Source organism: Myxocyprinus asiaticus, chromosome 22 (assembly GCF_019703515.2).
Source record: "Myxocyprinus asiaticus isolate MX2 ecotype Aquarium Trade chromosome 22, UBuf_Myxa_2, whole genome shotgun sequence".
NCBI lineage: Eukaryota > Metazoa > Chordata > Actinopteri > Cypriniformes > Catostomidae > Myxocyprinus > Myxocyprinus asiaticus.
The window spans coordinates 9,652,317-9,671,459 of record NC_059365.1 but is presented as its reverse complement, the minus strand read 5'-3'; positions in this window follow the sequence as shown (position 1 = coordinate 9,671,459).

The following is a 19,143-nucleotide window of genomic DNA, read 5'->3' as shown; positions in this document are numbered from 1 at the left end:
GTTCCTCTGGAGCACTCTGTGAATCCCTAAGCTTCTTCAGCTCGGAATGTGAGAGGCATCCAATAGCATTCCTTGTCACTTCCTGTAACAAATCGCTTGAAGCAGCCCATGGTGGCTTGGTGGAAGACTTGAGTATCTCTTGTCGCTTTCAGTTAGCTAATTTGCCAAAACGCAGGCCTCGTCTGAAAAAAGGTGGGGACAAATTGAATTATGGATGCAGCAGATACCTGCTAATGTTTTACTGGGAAAGGGCATGGAGGCTTGAAATGAGGCAAGCAAATTAAGGACTTCCTTTGAGTGCACCTCAAGGAGCATTTCATAACACATTGTTGAATTAGAGTCTACAGTGAGGTTTTCTATGGATCTGGACTGTAAAATGCAAGTTTTATTAAAAGGATCATTCATTTAAAAATGAGAATTCTGTCATAATTCACTCATGTTGTTCCAGTCCCATTTGGCTTACTTTCTTCTGTGGAATGCAAAAGGAGATGCAATTGTAGTCTCAGTCATCATTGCAATACTGCATCTTTTCTCCAAATAATGAAAGTGAATGGCAACTGAGGCTAACATTCTGATCTCCTTTTGAGTTCCACAGAACAAAGAAAGTCAAATGAGGCTGGGTCTCCTGATAATGTTGCAACTTAACCTTTTACAATCATCTTAACTAACGTCGCTCATTATTTTATGATGGAGTAATGCCTGTTTCCCAAACCAGCACATAGACCGCTCGTTATAAAGTACAACTTAAATTGAATAGTTCACACAAAAATGAGTTTCTTTCTTCATCAAACAGAATTTAAGACTTTTAGGATTTCATTTCAGGCCTCCTCCTCTAAACAATGCAAGTGAATGTACTCCATTTTTTGACGGTCCAAAATGCATATTTAGGGTTCATCAAAATAATCCACACGACTCCAGTCGACAAATAAAGTTCTTCTGAACCCAAACGATTGATTATTTTTAGAAACAAAACAATACTTATATACTTTTTAACTACAAATGTTTGCTTCCGTACATCTCTGTGAGGAGAGTCAGGAAGCGTGTCATTGTTTACATTGTTTTTTTTGTTTTTTTTTTTTATTATTTGGAAGTGATTTTTTATTTGATTTTAAATTGTTTTGAAATTGTTTTGGACTGTTTTGGTTTGTGAACGGTGCTTGGTCTGTGCTTAGTGCAAGTTTCTATTGTAAACAATGACGCACTTCCTGCCTCCTCCTCCACGTGACGCGTGATCTTACCAACGAGTTTACGTCATCCCTCTCATGAGCGCACGTCACATGTACGGAAGTGAACATTTGTAGTTAAAAAGTATATGTATAAATATGTAAGTATTGTTTTGTTTCTAAAAATAATCATTCATTTGGGTTCAGAAGAACTTTATTTTGTCGACTATTTTGATGCATTCTAAATATGCATTTTGGACCGTCAAAAGAATGGAGTACATTCACTTGCATTGTTTAAAGGAGGAGGCCTGAAATGAAATCCTAAAAGTCTTAAATTCTGTTTTGATGAAGAAAGAAACTCTTCTGTTTGTGCACAGTTAATATCTTGCGGTATTATTTTTTTTTTCTCATCATATCTTCATAAAAATAGTTTTAGTTTTAATTTAAATTGTTTAAAACTTTGTCAATGAAGATTTTCGTCAGTAATTTCACTGAAAAAAATAACACTGATAGCTTGTCTAGAGTTTCAATGTAGCTTCTCAAACTCTAGACATTAACTGGAAATTTACCTATGTAATCTCCATGTTGAGTCAAAATCTGAAATTCTTTTTGCATCCTTTATAGCAAAACTGTTTTTATATGTAATTATTTCCTTTTATGAATATTGCATGCAGGAAATTAGCTTATATGACCACAACCAGATGCCAAATCAACAAAGTTTGCATACTATTTTGTCTGCTGAAAACAGCAGCTCATGTGGTCCATAGAAGCAGCACAAAGCAGAGAAATTTCCCAGTCCCAGGGAGCTATTTTGTACGATATCATCGAGTGCAAATGCCCAGATGTTTAATGCAGAAGTTAGCGCAAATAGATAAATAGAAATTAATTGATTAACTAGTATTAACTGTAAAATATACAGTACATTTTTTAAAATATATTTTAAAAGACAATACAGTAGTTTTTACGACAAAATGTTGTAAAAATTACATATTTTAGATGTAAAAAGTATGATTTTCCTGTATAATTAATGGTAAAAATATACATTGTTTAAAAAGAGAGTACATGTACTTTTTACAGTAAATTATTGTTAAAATGACAGTAAAAAACAACTATAATCGGGCATTCCCACAATTCCTTGCATGACCCATCATATTTCATTATATTTTATGGGAATAGTTATGTGTCTTCTTATTTTTAATATCAGTTACGTACATTGGGGTGTCTTTTTTTATATTTAATGTAGTTTAGTTAATATTTACTGCATTATTTAAATTTCACATGTGTTACTCTGATGGTGTTTAGTGTTTGTGTGAGTGTGTCAGATTTAAATGTGTTTTTGTTCATGTTTTGTGTTCATGTCTTTTATATTGAAAGTTTATTTCCTTGTTCCTGTTTCCTCTTTCTGGTCATGTGATATCCTGTTTCCCTCCATGTTCATGTGTCTTGTTCTCATTGGTTTATTGTCTTGTTAACTCGTTACCAGTCTTGTCGTGTCATTGGTTCATGTTTTAGTAATCTTGTTATCATGTTCATTAGTTTAGTCTCGTCATTGGTTATCTGTCATGTGGTTACCCATGTCCATGTATTTAAGCCCTCATGTTTGCCATTGTCTTTGGTTGAGTATTGTTGGTGTAATGTTGTGCTAGTCTTTATGCTATTAGGCCAGTCCATGTTTATGTTGCTTTGATAATTTCACGCTGAGATTTCATGTTTGGATTTCATCTTGTAAATAAAACTGCACTTGGTTTCTCGCATCATCATTGTCCTATGTTCAGCCTGTTCTACCTGCTCAGTTACAGAAACAGGAACAAGAAACTAAACTTTCAAAATAAGAGACATGAACAAAAAACATGAACAAAAACACATTTAAACGTGACAAAGTGCAACTGAGCACTGTCTCTACATGTTTATTGGTCATTGCTCCTGGAAGAGCCACTATTGGTGAGCTTCATGTCAACATGTGCTCTTCTGTAATTTTTTACAGTGATTAACAATACCTTACAAAGTAAAAAGCAGATTTGTACAGTTTCATAAGGTTAATATCAAGTTTATGCCTTTTTTTTTTTTTTTTTACTGTAAATTTAACTGATTTTATTTTATTTTAATTTTTTACAGTGCCAGTGTGGTCATGTAAATTACAACAGTTTTAAACTGTAAAATGTACAGGTTGTTCTGTAAAGTGTACATTTTTACTGTATTTTTTACATGATTATTCTGGCAACCACAGCTGACATTTTTTTTTTTTTTGTTTTGTAAAAACAACAGGATTTTTTTTTTACAGTGTGTGTTCAGTCAGTGCCAGCAGCTAATTTGTCAAAAAACTGTCACAGCAGGTTTGGAAAGGCTTTACAGAAGAGTCATGTTTGTGATAGTAAAGTTAGGACTTTTTCCATTTTCATTTATGCTTATTTTAACAAGACTTGATGATTTGCAGCTAAAGTTCATGCAAATAAAGGGACAGTTCACCCATAAATTTAAATTCTGTCATTATTTACTCACCATAATCATTTCAAACATATATGATGTACATTTTTTGTATGCAACACAAAGGAAGAAACTGTGAATAATCTTTACACAGCTCTTTTCATACATTAATAGTTGAAAGCGCTACAGTGCCACATTGTTTACACTCTTTGGGGAAATCAACAGACTTATGGCTTACTTATTGTTGTCTCTGCACATTAAGCTGGGATAGGAGAAAGTTTTGAATTGGAAAATAATTTAACACCACTTTTAATTATCGTCAAACTTCAACAAGTATGAAATATAAGTGCAACACTGTTGATATTGAGGTGTAACATTAACATGTAATTTACTAATTTAATGACTTAATTTGTGTGTGTGTGTGTGTGTGTGTGTGTGTGTGTGTGTGTGTTGTTACAATGGTGCCTTGAAATCACGAAAACAGAAAGCATTATGATGTTGAGTTAGGTAAATGCAATAACTCTTAAAAGTGATGCTGTTTTAATTAATCAAATATATCATAAATCCAATTTTCTATGAACCCTAAACATATTGGTTAAAGGTGCATTCAGTACGTTTTGGTTCACATTGTCTTGAACTTACACTGACACCTAGTGGCTTGGATGCAGCATCATTCAAACTCAGTTTGTTTTCAGTTACAGATGCCATTGTAGAAGTTCACTATTCCCAGCCATCCAGGATTAATTAAATTTAGAAAAAATTACTGAGTGCATCTTTAATGTCTGTTCATCGCTAAAGTTGCACATAGGGTTTATATTTTAGAAGCTGTCCATACAGTATGATGATTTATTAGAAATACATTCAAATCAATCAAAGAATTCCATGAATTCAATATCCAATGCACATCAAAGGATTTGTATGTCTCTAAAAGAGTTTACATTTTAGAAGCTGTCTATATGTTTGTACTCTACAGGCCCTATTTTGAGAGCGCTAGCTCTAAGCACAGTGCCATGCCATAAGTCATACATGCAAAGTCAATAGGCATGACCAGGAAGTTTGGGTATTTTCGTGCAAGAATGCGCTAAGTATAGGTGCAAGTGGGTTTGAGGAAATTGTTTGCGTAAAGCACTAATGGGCTGGATCACGTGCAATTTAATTCTGAGGTTATTTTTCAGCACTGTCTGCATCCTATTATATAGTCCATTTCCTGTCAAGCACCAGCGATATAAACAAAGACAGCATATTCATAGGAAGTTAGTAGTGTAAATGGACTGTATGCAATGAAACAGAAGAATAGAAATGTGGATTTACATTCTTTTGTGCATTAACTGCGTCCCTGTTGAATGTCAGGCATATTTTTTGACAGTGACACACTCTTTTTATACACATGGAAAATGTGGTTCTCGTCAGGATTTGAATGTAGGCTCCATTAAATTATAGAGAATGTAAGTATACAGTTAAAAGTGATTGTATCAGAACACACTTGATTTCTACCAGTCGATTTTGATTTTGCAAAAATTAATTAATTTATTGAAACATGAAAAAAGTCAACCAAAATTATTTCTAGCTTAAAATTGCCCTTCAAATGAAACGAAAATATAATCAAAATAACAAATTGGTCAAAAAATCATTCCAAATTCAAACATTTTACACTCTCCAACTTCTTCCACTGGCCCTTTTTGAAGTGACATAAAAATCCCTGTTTGACAACAGGTGGAAAAATACCAATACAAATTAGATCATAAATACAAATGTAATTATAAACATTATAATAATAATTAGAAAAAAAATAAAAATAAACACTGGCTTTAAGATAGTTTAACACAAATCTCATTTCATAAAAAGGCTAAAACTGTGATCAATCGTCTGGACATAATTTGTTCCACTATATTTTTTTTTAGTTTGGACATGAAGTTTATTACCACCTGCTGATGGAATCTCCAAACTGCAAATGCTGGAACTGAGCCCTGTGTTGCAAAGTGTGGTGCGAGCTGCCAGGAGATAATCTGTTCGTTGTGCATTTGGTGAGTAAGGGACCAACTGAAATGTCCAGCCACTTCACTAAAACATAGGTGGTCAAAATGTGGTCAGTGTGGAGGGGCACAGAGGTCAAAGTGAGGAGGCACGGCCTCCCGGACCCCACCACCCCCGTAGCGCACACACTGGATGTAGTGCACGATAGCAGCACGTTTTGCACACTCACGAAAATAGAGCCCTACTTATCAATGTGTATTAAAATGTAGAAAATTTAAGAATTTAAATAATTACAAATTATATATATTATTTTTAAAAAATCTGGTATAAAGCATTGATTAAAACAATACAAAAAGTCAGTTTAGAATCCAAATTATTTTTTATTTCCATAATATTGAACATAAGCCAATCACTGGCCTACAGTTCACAGCAATCCATTTTGAAAATGAATTCGCAATTCAGTCCGAGACTTATTATAAGAGCTTTTCTAAGAACGCATGAATGTACACCTGTGTCGCTTTTGAAGCCTCGGTTGCATCGCGTCATAAACATACTGTTTTTCAGTCGCTTTGTCAAGTTAAACGTAGTTTGAAACTTAGAAAAACATGTCCCTTGAGATCCCTAAATTCAGATTTGCACTCCATCAAGGTGCGCAGACTTTATTTTGGTCAGACTGAATTATCGTGGATAAATAAAAACAACCTCTAAATATCCTGTGTGGCAGTGTTGTGGTATGATTCTGAGGTGGGAAAGGGTACAAAGGTTGTACTTTAGACACCCAAAAACTGTCAGTGCTTCCTGTTATCCTAAGGGAATAGGCATTCCTAAAAAGCTTAGCTTGTCTTGAGCTCTTAAAAATCACACAACAAATAGAGCACGGGCTAGTAGAAGAATATGTTTGAATGTGTGGAAGGTCTGAACCCCAACTTTTATACAAAATGATCTCTGAAAATATGGCATCAATGATGGGTACCCAACCCAATCTAAATAGTATTTGTATTAGGGCTGTCGATTTGATGCATTAATTCAGTGCGATTAATTCTATTAAAAAAACGCTTAAAAAAAATTAAGGCAATTAATCATGTCCCTGGACTATAAAAAGGAATATTTCTACCACTGAAGCAATTCATGCTTGAAGTACCACCTGTTTTCTCCAGGGGGCAGTAAGCGAAACTTCAGTGGATTACCAGCTTTCTTCAGTGGATTACCAGCTTTCTTTCAGTGGATTACCAGCTTTCTGATGGACAGGCAGCAGCTTCTGAGACAGGGGAAACTCACTTCTAGCACACCTGCGTGAAGTTGGCCCCCCACCCAACGCAAAACGTCGGCAAAATAGTCTCAATCGTTTGTGCTCCGTTTGTGCTGGTTTGTGCTGTAAAAATTTCCGTTTGTGCTGCTTCGGTTTTTTAGATATTAAAATAATATTTATAGGTCATTCTGAGGTCACTCAGCCCCCCCACATGCTCCAAATTCACCCCAAATAGGCTCAATCGTTTGTGCTTCGTTTGTGCTGGTTTGTGCCGGTAAAAGTTTCGTTTGTGCTGCTTCAGTTTTTAAAATATTAGACATTGAATTATAGGCGATGATGTCACCAGCCCCCCCCACATACTCCAAATTCACCCAAAATAAGCTCAATCGTTTGTGCTCCGTTTGTGCTGGTTTGTGCTGTAAAAATTTTCGTTTGTGCTGCTTCGGTTTTTAAAATATTAGACATTGAATTGTGTATGTATTATAATAAAATAAAATAATACATAATATACTATGTATGTATATATATATATATATATCACTTACCTCAAACCTTTGAATGGTTGTGTATCATGGTTTCCACGAAAAAAAAAAAAGAAAAAAAAAAGCAGCACAACTGTTTTCAACTGATAATAATAATGAATGTTTCTTGAGCAGCAAATCAGCATATTAGAATGATTTCTGAAGGATCGTGTGACACCGAAGACTGAAGTAATGATGCTGAAAATTCATCTTTGATCACAGGAATAAATTACAGTTTACTATATATTCAGATAGAAAACAACTGTTTTACATTGGAATAATATTTCACAATATTACTGTTTTACTGTATTTTTGATCCAATAAATGCAGCCTTGGTGAGCAGAAGACATTAAAAAATCTTAAGGTTTCAAACTTTTGACTAGTACTATATATATATATATATATATATATATATATATATATATATATATATATATATATATATATATATATATATATATATGTACTAGTGATCTTGTTTTCTAGCTGCTTACTAAGCTCTGTCCAGATGCTCTGATTAGGAGTAGCTATGTTGCCATTTTGGACTATGGCCTCTTTTGATGAACACAGGACAGTGAAAATGGAATCTGTCGACTGCTGGTTTCTTGGGCATCTGGCATAAGCAAAACATAATTACCCACTTAAATAATCCTGACTCAAAAAATGTCATGTTCAGTATAAACTTATTTTTATGTATTACTGTATTGGTCCAAATATAAGGATAATATAATATAGTAATAATATATAGGGATAATATATCTTATATTAGGACCAATATGGTAATGTTGACCCCTAGACGCACAATGTATTCAAAAAACTAACATGGGTCCCATGTGCAACTGTAATTAGCATATATTAGTATTAGCAATGAGTTTTCTGTTCAATAAACATTGACAATCTTGCTCTCTTGAATGTTGTACCAATATTCTTGAAGTTAACAAATAATATTGTAACTGACAGTGTTAAAACTTTGTACTTACATTGGCCAAAAATTTGATTTAGTAACGACTTTTGTAGTTTGATTTATATCGACTTTTTCTCTGCTAACTCTACACTTATTTCCACAAGAGCATCTTGAACAGAAGTGTCACTTGCGCCTAGTGATGGCAGTGAAGTGTAGCAGATGATACTCCATGTAAATAAATAAAAAGTTCAATCAGGAAAGACCAGTGAATGAAGTAAAGATAATTGTTTATTGAACAAATGATGTGATGATTAGTCTTGACAGAAAGTCTTCGGTAATTCGACTCTAAAAGTGTGTTAACATCGAGGAGATTTGCGCTTTTGTTCTCGTGCCCAGAGCTGAGCGAAAGTGAGTGACAGAAAAAGAGTCCGACAGACACCAGATGAATATTGAGCTGCTGCTGTCTGAACACCAATAAGTTTTTAATAAACACCATAGCGACTACAAAAACATTGATAAGAGTTGTTGTTGTATTAAAACATCATCATCCAACATTTTGGTAAGAGATTGAAATGACAAACCCAAAATAAAATGCTCACTGCTCATAAATCGTACTGACTACACACAAAACAAGATAGACCTATTTTAGAAATATATACTATAGTAGCCTAATATATAGTAATCAGAATGACCGAGACTGCTACTAACCTACATTTGATTTTTGTGACCATTAAGTGATCTATTTTATTCTGTCAGTATTGTATTCAATAAATATCAGCATTTATAATTTGCCTGTAATTCAATGTCTAATTTTTAAAAAACCGAAGCAGCACAAACAAAACTTTTACCGGCACAAACCAGCACAAACGAAACACAAACAAACGAGACTGTTTGGGGTGAATTTGGAGCATGTGGGGGGGCTGAGTGACCTCAGAATGACCTATAAATATTATTTTAATATCTAAAGAACCGAAGCAGCACAAACAAAAATTTTTACAGCACAAACCAGCAAAAATGGAGCACAAACGATTGAGCTTATTTTGGGTGAATTTGGAGCATGTGGGGGGGCTGGTGACGTCATCGCCTATAATTTAATGTCTAATATTTTAAAAACTGAAGCAGCACAAACGAAACTTTTACCGGCACAAACCAGCACAAACGAAGCACAAATGATTGAGCCTATTTGGGGTGAATTTGGAGCATATGGGGGGCTGAGTGACCTCAGAATGACCTGTAAATATTATTTTAATATCTAAAAAACCGAAGTAGCACAAACGAAATTTTTTACAGCACAAACCAGCACAAACGGAGCACAAACGATTGAGACTATTTTGCTGATGTTTTGCATTGGGTGGGGGGCCAAATTCACGCAGGTTTCTAGCACCTGTACAATCAGCACTGGTGCCCCCCAGGGATGTGTACTCTCCCCACTACTCTTCTCCCTCTACACCACTATAGGAGAAACATCCTGGTGGATGGAACAAGACGTTGTGTCGATGTAGTGACACTAGGGGTCACTCTTGGGAGCCCCAAACACCTCTGCTTTTTTGAAAAAAGGCCAATGAGAATTGGCGAGTGGAATTTGCATGCCACTCCCCCGGACATACGGGTATAAAAGGAGCTGGTATGCAACCACTCATTCAGGTTTTGTGCTGAGGAGCCGAGACCAGGTCCCAGCCATTTCAGCGTGTAAGAGGGAACAACGTCTCATTCCCTCCATCAGGGAACGGAGGTTACGAAAGTAACCAGGACATTCCCTATCTGTCACTCACTCGACGTTGTGTCGATGTAGTGACACTAGGGGTCCCTATACAAAACGCCACAACTAGCTGAACTGTGTTGCGTGTACTGGCAGTGTGTGACAGGCAGACTGCTGTGTGCCTCATAGCCAGCGCACCAGGCCACCATGTAACCTCCCCCAATGCTCTTATGAGCGTCGAATGGTCCATCAGGAACAAGTCAACTGCCCAACTATAGGGAGAGGCTAGCCCAACCAAGACCTCTTTTCCCTCTCTTTTCTCCCCAATAAGATAAGTGTCTGTGTCGGGGGGTGTCCCTCCCAAGGGGAAGAGGGGGTATTTTGAGTGGAATATGTCACATGGTCTTACCGAGTCTTGTCGGAAGTATGTCATGTGGAGAGGTCCCATGGTAGGTCCTACCCAAAGAGGGAGGAGTTTCTACAGAGCATGGTGACCGGGGGCAGAGGGGCCTCTGCCCAAGGAAGACACAGTTTGCCGTCAGGGAAATAATTTTACAGAAGATATCACATGGGGTCGCCTTTGAGGGAACCAGCACATGTGGAGCACCTACCTCAGTACAGGGGCTCATTAGTGCACGTACTGGGCCGGTCAGCAAGTTTCTCCGCAAACTCAGCTGCCAGAGGGCTAAGGAGGAAATTCATCCAGGGATCACAGTCTGTGAACACGACTGGGAGTCAAGAGTGCACGTATTCACCTCAAGGGAGGGGAAAGGCGCTATTCACAAGCGGTACACCTGGCCAGTTGTCCCAGAACTTACCTGCTCATGCCTGCCAATACACGGGACAAGACCGGCTCAATCCGGAGATTGTAGAACCTCGCAAAGGTGTTGGGTGTTGCCCAGCCCGCTGCTCTGCAGATGTCTGCAAAGAGGTGCCACTGGCCAGGGCCCAGGAGGCCGCCAGACTCCTGGTGGAGTGGGCTCATAACCCTGCAGGTGGTGGCATGTCCTGAGCCTGATATGCCATTGTGATGGTGTCGATGATCCAGTGGGTGATCCTCTGTTTGGAGACAGCACTTCTTTTCTGCTGTCCACCAAAACAAACAAAGAGCTGCTCGGAGCTTCTAAGGCTCTGCATGAGATACAAATAGATGTGTAAAGCTCGCACTGGACACAGCAATGCCAAGGCTGGGTCTGCCTCCTCCTGGGGCAGCACTTGCAGGTTCACCACCTGATCCCTAAAAGGAGTCGTGGGAACCTTGGGCACATAACCTGGTCAGGATCACATGAGAGTAACCCGGACCGAACTCCAGGCATGATTCGCTGACAGAGAACACCTGCAGGTCCCCTACCCTTTTGATGGAAGTGAGTGCAGTCAGGAGGGCAGTCTTCAAAGAGAGTGCCTTAAGCTCAGCTGACTCCAAGGGCTCAAAGGGAGCTCCCTGTAGACCCCAAAGGACTATGGAGAGGTCCCATGAGGGGACAAGGCGCGGTCTGGAGGGATTCAACCTCCTAGCGCCTCTCAGGAACCTGATGATCAAGTCGTGCTTCCCCAAATACTTACCATTTACTGCATCGTGATGAGCCAAAATAGCAGCTACATACACCTTCAAGGTGGAGGGGGACAGCCGCCCCTCTAGCCTCTCCTGCAGGAAGGAAAGCACTGATCTGACTGCAAATCTCTGGGGGTCTTCGCGTCGGGAAGAACACCACTTAGCGAACAGACGCCACTTCAAGGCATACAGGCGCCTTGTAGAGGGAGCCCTAGCCTGAGTGATCGTGTCTACCACCGCAGGCAGTAGGCCACTTAGGTCTTCCACGTCCCATCCAGGGGCCAGATGTGGAGATTCCAGAGGTCTGGTTGCGGGTGCCAGATGGTGCCCCGTCCCTGAGAAAGCTTTCGCCAGAGGGGGGCTGTTGCGAGGACCATGAGATCCGAAAACCACATCTGGTTGGGCCAGTAGGGTGCTACTAGGATGATCTGCTCCTCATCCTCCCTGACCTTGCACAGGGTCTGTGCAAGTAGGCTCACATATTTGCATAGTCCTGGGGGCCAGCTGTGTGCCAGTGCATCTATACCGAGGGGTGCCTCAGTCAGGGCGTACCAAAGCAGGCAGTGGGTGGATTCCCAGGAAGCAAACAGGTCTACCTGTGCTTGACTGAATCGACTCCAAATCCACCTGAGACCACCTGAGGGTGGAGTCTCCACTCTCCCCTGAGGGTAACCTGACATGACAGCGCGTCTGCTGTGGTGTTGAGGTCGCCCAGGATGTGAGTGGTTTGTAGCGACTTGAGGCGCTGCTGACTCCAGATGAGGAGACGGCGGGCGATTTGTTGCATGCAATGGGAGCGTAGCCCACCTTGGCGGTTGATGTACGCTACCGATGCTGTGTTGTCCATCCGGACCAACAGGTGCTTGCCCTGGATCAATGGACGAAACCTCCGCAGGGCGAGCAGTACCCTCAACAACTCTAGGCAGTTGATGTGCCAACGCAGCCGTGGGCCAGTCCAGGAGCCAGCGGCTGTGTGCCCGTTGCATACTGCGCCCCAGCCCGTATTGGAGGCGTCTGTTGTAATCACAACACACCTGAAGACCTGCTCTAGGGGAACCCCTGCCCGTTCAAATGCAAGGTCGTTCCAAGGGCTGAAGACACGGCGACAGATCGGCGTGATGGCCACATGATGTGTCCCACAGCGAGATGTCTCCACGTGGGCAGCGCCCAGACACGAAAGACAGCGATCGTGGCCGTCAGAAGCAGAGAGATATTGACCGCAACCAGGAATAACACACAGACAGAAAGGCATCTTTAAAAAGACGTTCCGTGTGTGCCGCTCTTTTAGAAAGAAAATATACTTTTTTTTTTTAATATACTCTTTTAGTTGTTTCTGCTGAAGCACCCAGGGGTGTTCTCTGCACTCCACGGGTGCAGAGGGGGAGAAACCACTGAAATGTGCTGTAGAATCCAGCAGATGAGGTGAATGAACTTCGTGGATGAATTCAGCTTCAGTGAATAGAACCACTCAGCTCCGAAGAGAAAATCTGAGTGGTTGCATACCAGCTCCTTTTATACCCGTATGTCCGGGGGAGTGGCATGCAAATTCCACTCGCCAATTCTCATTGGCCTTTTTTAAAAAAGCAGAGGTGTTTGGGGCTCCCAAGTGTGACCCCTAGTGTCACTACATCGACACAATGTCGAGTGAGTGACAGATAGGGAACACCCCAACACTGACCCCCCTCACCATTCTAAACAGCACTGTGGCAGCAGTGGAGTCATTCTGGTTCCTGGGCACTACCACCTCACAGGACCTGAAGTGGGAGACCCACATTGACTCCATTGTGAAAAAGGCCCAGCAGAGGTTGTACTTCCTTCTCCAGCTGAGGAAATTCAACCTGCCACAGGCACTGCTGATATAGTTTTACTCAGCAGTCATTGAGTCTGTCCTCTGCACTTCAATAACTGTCTGGTTTGGTTCAGCTATGAAATCAGATATCAGAAGACTACAAAGGACAGTTTGGACTGCTGAGAGGATTATTGGTTGCCCTGCCACCCCACCCAGGAACAGTTTTTTCCCTCAGGCTATCCATCTCATGAACAGTTAAATTGCCCCATTGAGCAATAACTATGTGCAATACACAGTTTAGTCTTTCTTATATTTATCCAACACATCCAGCCTCTTCTGACATTTCATTCCTCTGAAAAAAACAAGAAAAAAAAAAAAACAAGAAAAAAAAAACATTTGCACTGTACATAACAGATTTGTATTTGCACTGAACATAACAGATTGTATTAGATTTGCACTACCTATGTGTATGTGAGTATGTATGTATGTGTGTGTCTGTATGTATGTGTATAATTATTTTTTATTTTTTTATTTTTTATTATGATCTATGTCTTGCTGCTGTTTTTGTATTGTTTTTGTATTGTTGTACACTGGAAGCTCCTGTCACTAAGACAAATTCCTTGTATGTGTAAGCATACTTGGCAAAAAAGCTGATTCTGATTCTGAATAAGCAATGTGCAGCTTATACAGAGAACAAACCACACTTACGGACAGCAGACAACACAACATAACACAACACAAGAATGCATCCTCATGTTGTCAGAGGGTGAGGGGAGAATTTATTTTAATTCCCTCACACTCACGCAATTGTTTCATACTCAACAGATTTCTACAAAATAATCAGTTCACACAGAGACCATGGTCTTATTTAGTATTCACTAGGTTTATCACAAGAGCAGGCAACAGCAAAGGAAACTATGCCACAATGTGCTTGTTTTCTATGCTACTAGTTTCAAGTATATATTTAGAATAAATGACTGCACCAAGGAGAGGGACATAGTTTCATTAATAATTTGTTTATTTTGCACAAGGCAATACATCTTTTAATTCTTTTGGTAAAATCAACAAAAATCTTCACACTATACTGAAAAAGGCTGTTGCTGCTATTTTGTTAATTTTACAGGAAAAAACACTGCAAAAATAATGAAGAAACTGTGCAAAAAATGATTGACAAAATAAAAAAATATAGCAGCTTAACTGAAATTATTACAAAAAAAGGTCTTGAACTTTGAAATAAAATCTGTGACTTCCATTCCTTCCATTCCCTTGTTGTCTCTCCTTCCTCCCTTACAGCAGCAACCTTTTGGGGGCCATGTCCCTGTAGATGTTTACTACTTCATTGTGGTTTACAGGAATGATTTCTTCTATATTAACCAAAACAAGCTAATCTGCATATTTAAACATAACATTTCAGGGGGAAAGACTCTTGATGTAAGTCATTAACTGGGGAAGTTCTGTGGTGATATGCTTTAGTTAAGGAACACTTATGTGAGAATGCTGTTTGTCGATTCAACACCACAGTGCCCTCCAAGCTTGATGTGAAACTCCGGGCTCTGGGCTTAAACAGCTCGCTGTGCAGCTGGATCCTGGACTTCCTGTCAAGCAGACGCCAGGTGGTTAGAAATGGGCAGTAACATCTCCTCATCACTGACCCTCAACATTGGAGCCCCACAGGGTTGTGTTCTCAGCCCACTACTGTATTCCCTGTACACACATGACTGTGTGGCAACACACAGCTCCAGTGCCATCATTAAGTTTGCTGATGATATGACGGTGGTAGGTCTGATCACTGACAATGATGAAACAGCCTACAGAGAGGAGGTGCACACTCTGACACGCTGGTGTCAGGAGCACAACCTCTCCCTCAATGTCAGCAAGACAAAGAGCTTGTGGTGGACTTCAGGAGAAAAGACAGAGAACACAACCTCATCACCATCAATGGAGCACCAGTGGAGAGAGTCAGCAGCTTCAAATTCCTCAGTGTCCACATCACTGAGGAACTCACATGGTCTGTCCACACTGAGGCCGTTGTGAAGAAGGCTCATCAGCACCTCTTCTTCCTGAGATGGCTGAGGAAGTTTGGAATGAACCGCCACATCCTCACACGGTTCTACACCAGCACTGTAGAGAGCATCCTGACTGGCTGCATCTCCGCCTGGTACGGCAATAGTACTGCCCACAACCGCAAAGCCCTGCAAAGGGTGGTGCGAACTGCCAGACACATCATTGGAGGTGAGCCTCCCTCCCTCCAGGACATATATACCAGGCGGTGTGGGAAAAATCTCGGAGGATCATCAGAGACTCCAGCCACCTGAGCCATGGGCTGCTCTCACTGCTACCATCAGGCAGGTGGTATCGCAGCATCAGGACCCACATCAGCCAACTTCATGACAGCTTCTTCCCCCAAGCAATCAGACTTTTGAACTCTTGATCTCTCACGATCAATATACATCAGCACTGCACTTTATTAATCTTATAATCTTATTATCTCACACTAGACTGTCATAAATTATATTCTCTCTTAACAACACACTGGCAAATGACTATCAACCGACAGCCTGAATGTCAATACAGTACAATACAACCTACTGTACATTTTATATATACTATATATACTATTTATTGTATAATGTGTATTCTATATTGTGTGTATTGTATACTGTATATTGTATGTTATTATTTGTATATTGTGTTGTGTGTAATTATGTGTATTTTAGATTTTAAATTGTGTTGTGTAAATATGATGTTTATTGTAAATTGGTATATGTCTCATCACTGTCATGACTGCTATGATGCTCGGAACTGCAGCCAAGAATTTCACACACTGTGTGGAGGTGAGTGGTGATGAACAAAAGACTAAGCTACCAGTGCCTACCAGTGCCAATATATCATGGCCATACAGGCTAATGTACTGTATTTAATGGAGACACTACAGGTGAATACAGTAACATTTGTGTATATGGTTGTGTGACAATAAAATAAAAGTGATTTGAGTTATTTTGTTTATCCTATTCACCTGCTGTGCCTTGTCAAATGTATGCAAATTAGCGCATTTTAATTAGTTAACGCCTAATTTGCATATCAATGTGGTGATTGTGATGACATTATTAGACACAAATTTTACTGTATTCACCTGTAGTGTCTCCATTAAGTATAGTACGTTAGCCTGCATGGCCATGATAAATTGCCTTAGCTAAACTTTAGCTAAATTATTACATTAGCTAGTAGCTCATGAGTCATGCATGTTAGCAAGACACAAGTTAACTAGATTTGTCTTTTGGCTTTTGGTTAATTAGCTGTAAAGTCAAGACACTGGTAGCTTAGTCTTTTGTTCATCACCACTCACCTCCACACAAGCCAAGAAAAACACAACTGGGATAGGAGCTGGGAGGGGCTGCTGGCTGCCTGTCAGTGTGTCTGATGTGCTGATGTGTGCTGCACTGCTGCGCGGAGACGCGGAGGGAGGGCATCGGAATGCAACAAAGTCTCATCTCCCGACCTGATATTTAAATTTTTTATTCAATAAATATATTTGTTTGACAGGGAAGCTGTGTGCAAACAGGAATATATATATATATATATATATATATATTCATTTATAAAAATAAAAAAAATGCACCCCAGAAAAAAAAGACACTTTCTCTCGAGGAAGAAAAAGGGCAGGTGCTCAAGCCCCCTTTGATGTCTATGTGTGCACGTGCCTGCTCCCCCGAGACATGGGCAGAGACCGAGGAATCCTCCTCCACAGGAATTGGGCAACAGTACAGGCGAAGGCAGCAGCAAACAGGAAGGTAACCACACCTCTATAGACAGGCAACCGACAGACACATGAGCAAGCTCCATCTACACAAGAGAGCACAGTTAACACTTGACAGCAAACAATAAACTGGCAAAGAAAGAGGGGAAACACAAGGAATAAGTAGGGAGTGCCATCAGAGTGAAGCAGGTGGAGCGGGCGAATAAATCATTGCCGCGATCAGCGCCTCCACGTGAACGATCCCATGTTCCCATGGAAATGCTGATCACGCATGCTGGCTCCACCTGTGAGACATGAGGGAGAGAGAAAAACAAACAGCAGTATGAGCCGGCACAAATGCCGGAACCGTGACATGTTGTGTTTTCTGCTGTCCGTAAGTGTGGTTTGTTCTCTGTATAAGCTGCACATTGCCTATTCAGCTGAAGTTTTGATTACTGCCCCCTGGAGAAAACAGGTGGTACTTCAAGCATGAATTGCGTCAATGGTAGGAATATTCCTTATTATGGTCTAGGGACATGATTAATTGCCTTAATTTTTTTAATGCGTTTTTTATCAAATTAATTGCACTGAATTAATGCGTCAAATCAACAGCCCTACTACAAATACTAATTAGATTGGGTTGGGTGCCCACCATTGATGCCATATATTCAGAGATCATTTTGTATAAAAGTTGGAGTTCAGCCCTTCCACACATTCAAACATATTCTTCCACTAGCCAATGCTCTATTTGTTGTGTGATTTTTAAGAGCTTAGGACAAGCTAAGCTTTTTAGGAATGCCTAGGATAACAAGAAGAACTGACAGTTTTTGGGTGTCTAAAGTACAACCTTTGTACCCTCTCCAACCTCAGAATCATGCCACAACACAGCCACACAGGATATTTAGAGGTTGTTTTTATTTATCAATGATAATTCAGTCTGACCAAGATAAAGTCTACTTGGATCGAGTGCCTTGTGCTGTAACTGCAGATCTTCAACAATGGGAGCAGGGTCAGGCCTCAAACAATAGGAAGAAAAGCCATTCTCAATTTAATCTATTTATATTCAGCCAATTTTCCACACAATTTTCAGTCTCTGTTCTGTTCTCAGTGTTGGAGTTTGTATTCTTCTGTTTTTGTGTAGACAGACAGACAGACAGATAGACAGAGTCCATGAAATATGTGTAAATGATTTCCTTGACTCCATCCTTCCACTTCCAGTAAAATCAATTGACTTCTCCAGTGTCATTAAACTCAAGCTTCTCAGATAACCAACGCTCTTCCTCTTAAGTTCGCTATATGTGGCGACAATGAGAGAAAGCACGAGGAAGAGAGAAAGAGAGAGGGAAGGAGAATTTGAGATGTGTCCCCTCTAATTTCCTCCTCTCCCAGCAGCGATAATGGGCTGAAGTGTTCAGTGTTAAAAGGGTGGCTCCCGACAGACACCGCTCAATACAGGGCCAGGAACATCTCCCGTAGTTCATCTCTCTCTCAATCCTGTGCAAATATATGAGATTCCAGCCCCTCACTCCCCCTCCACCTGGGAGTGGGTTTATGGGTAATTGAGGACACTGGAACTCGCCATAATTGGAGCTCTGTGAAAATGGAGCAAGGCAATCTAGGTGCCTCATTCAGGAGAAAAAACACTAAGCACAGGGTTTTCGCTTAGAGGCACAGAAAGCACAGGAATAGCGAGCCATTTTCACATGAGTGTGTTTTAACAAATGCTACTGCCTAAGACATACTGTAAATAATTCTAAGGAGAGTTCTGAGAGAGATTTGTGTGGTTATTGTGAAAGAATGAAAACCAAGGGCATGCCGCTGTGGGCTAGTATGTGATAAACCAGCCTAATTCCACAAAATTTAAAGGTCTTTTTCATGAAACAGCAGATCTAACTTATAAATTGTATATAAATACATTCAAACGCAAATTGTAATTTCAATGGGACAATTTGTGGACGCATAGTTTAACATACATTTTTTTTTCCAATGTTAAAATGCTTTCTCGTAACCCAGCTCAATATGCAGAGACTGCTATAAGTAAGCCATCCGTATGTTGATTTCCCTTAAAAAAATTGACCTGACCAGCCTGACACAGCTACATTGACTCTCTCTTAAGTCTGACACAAATAAAG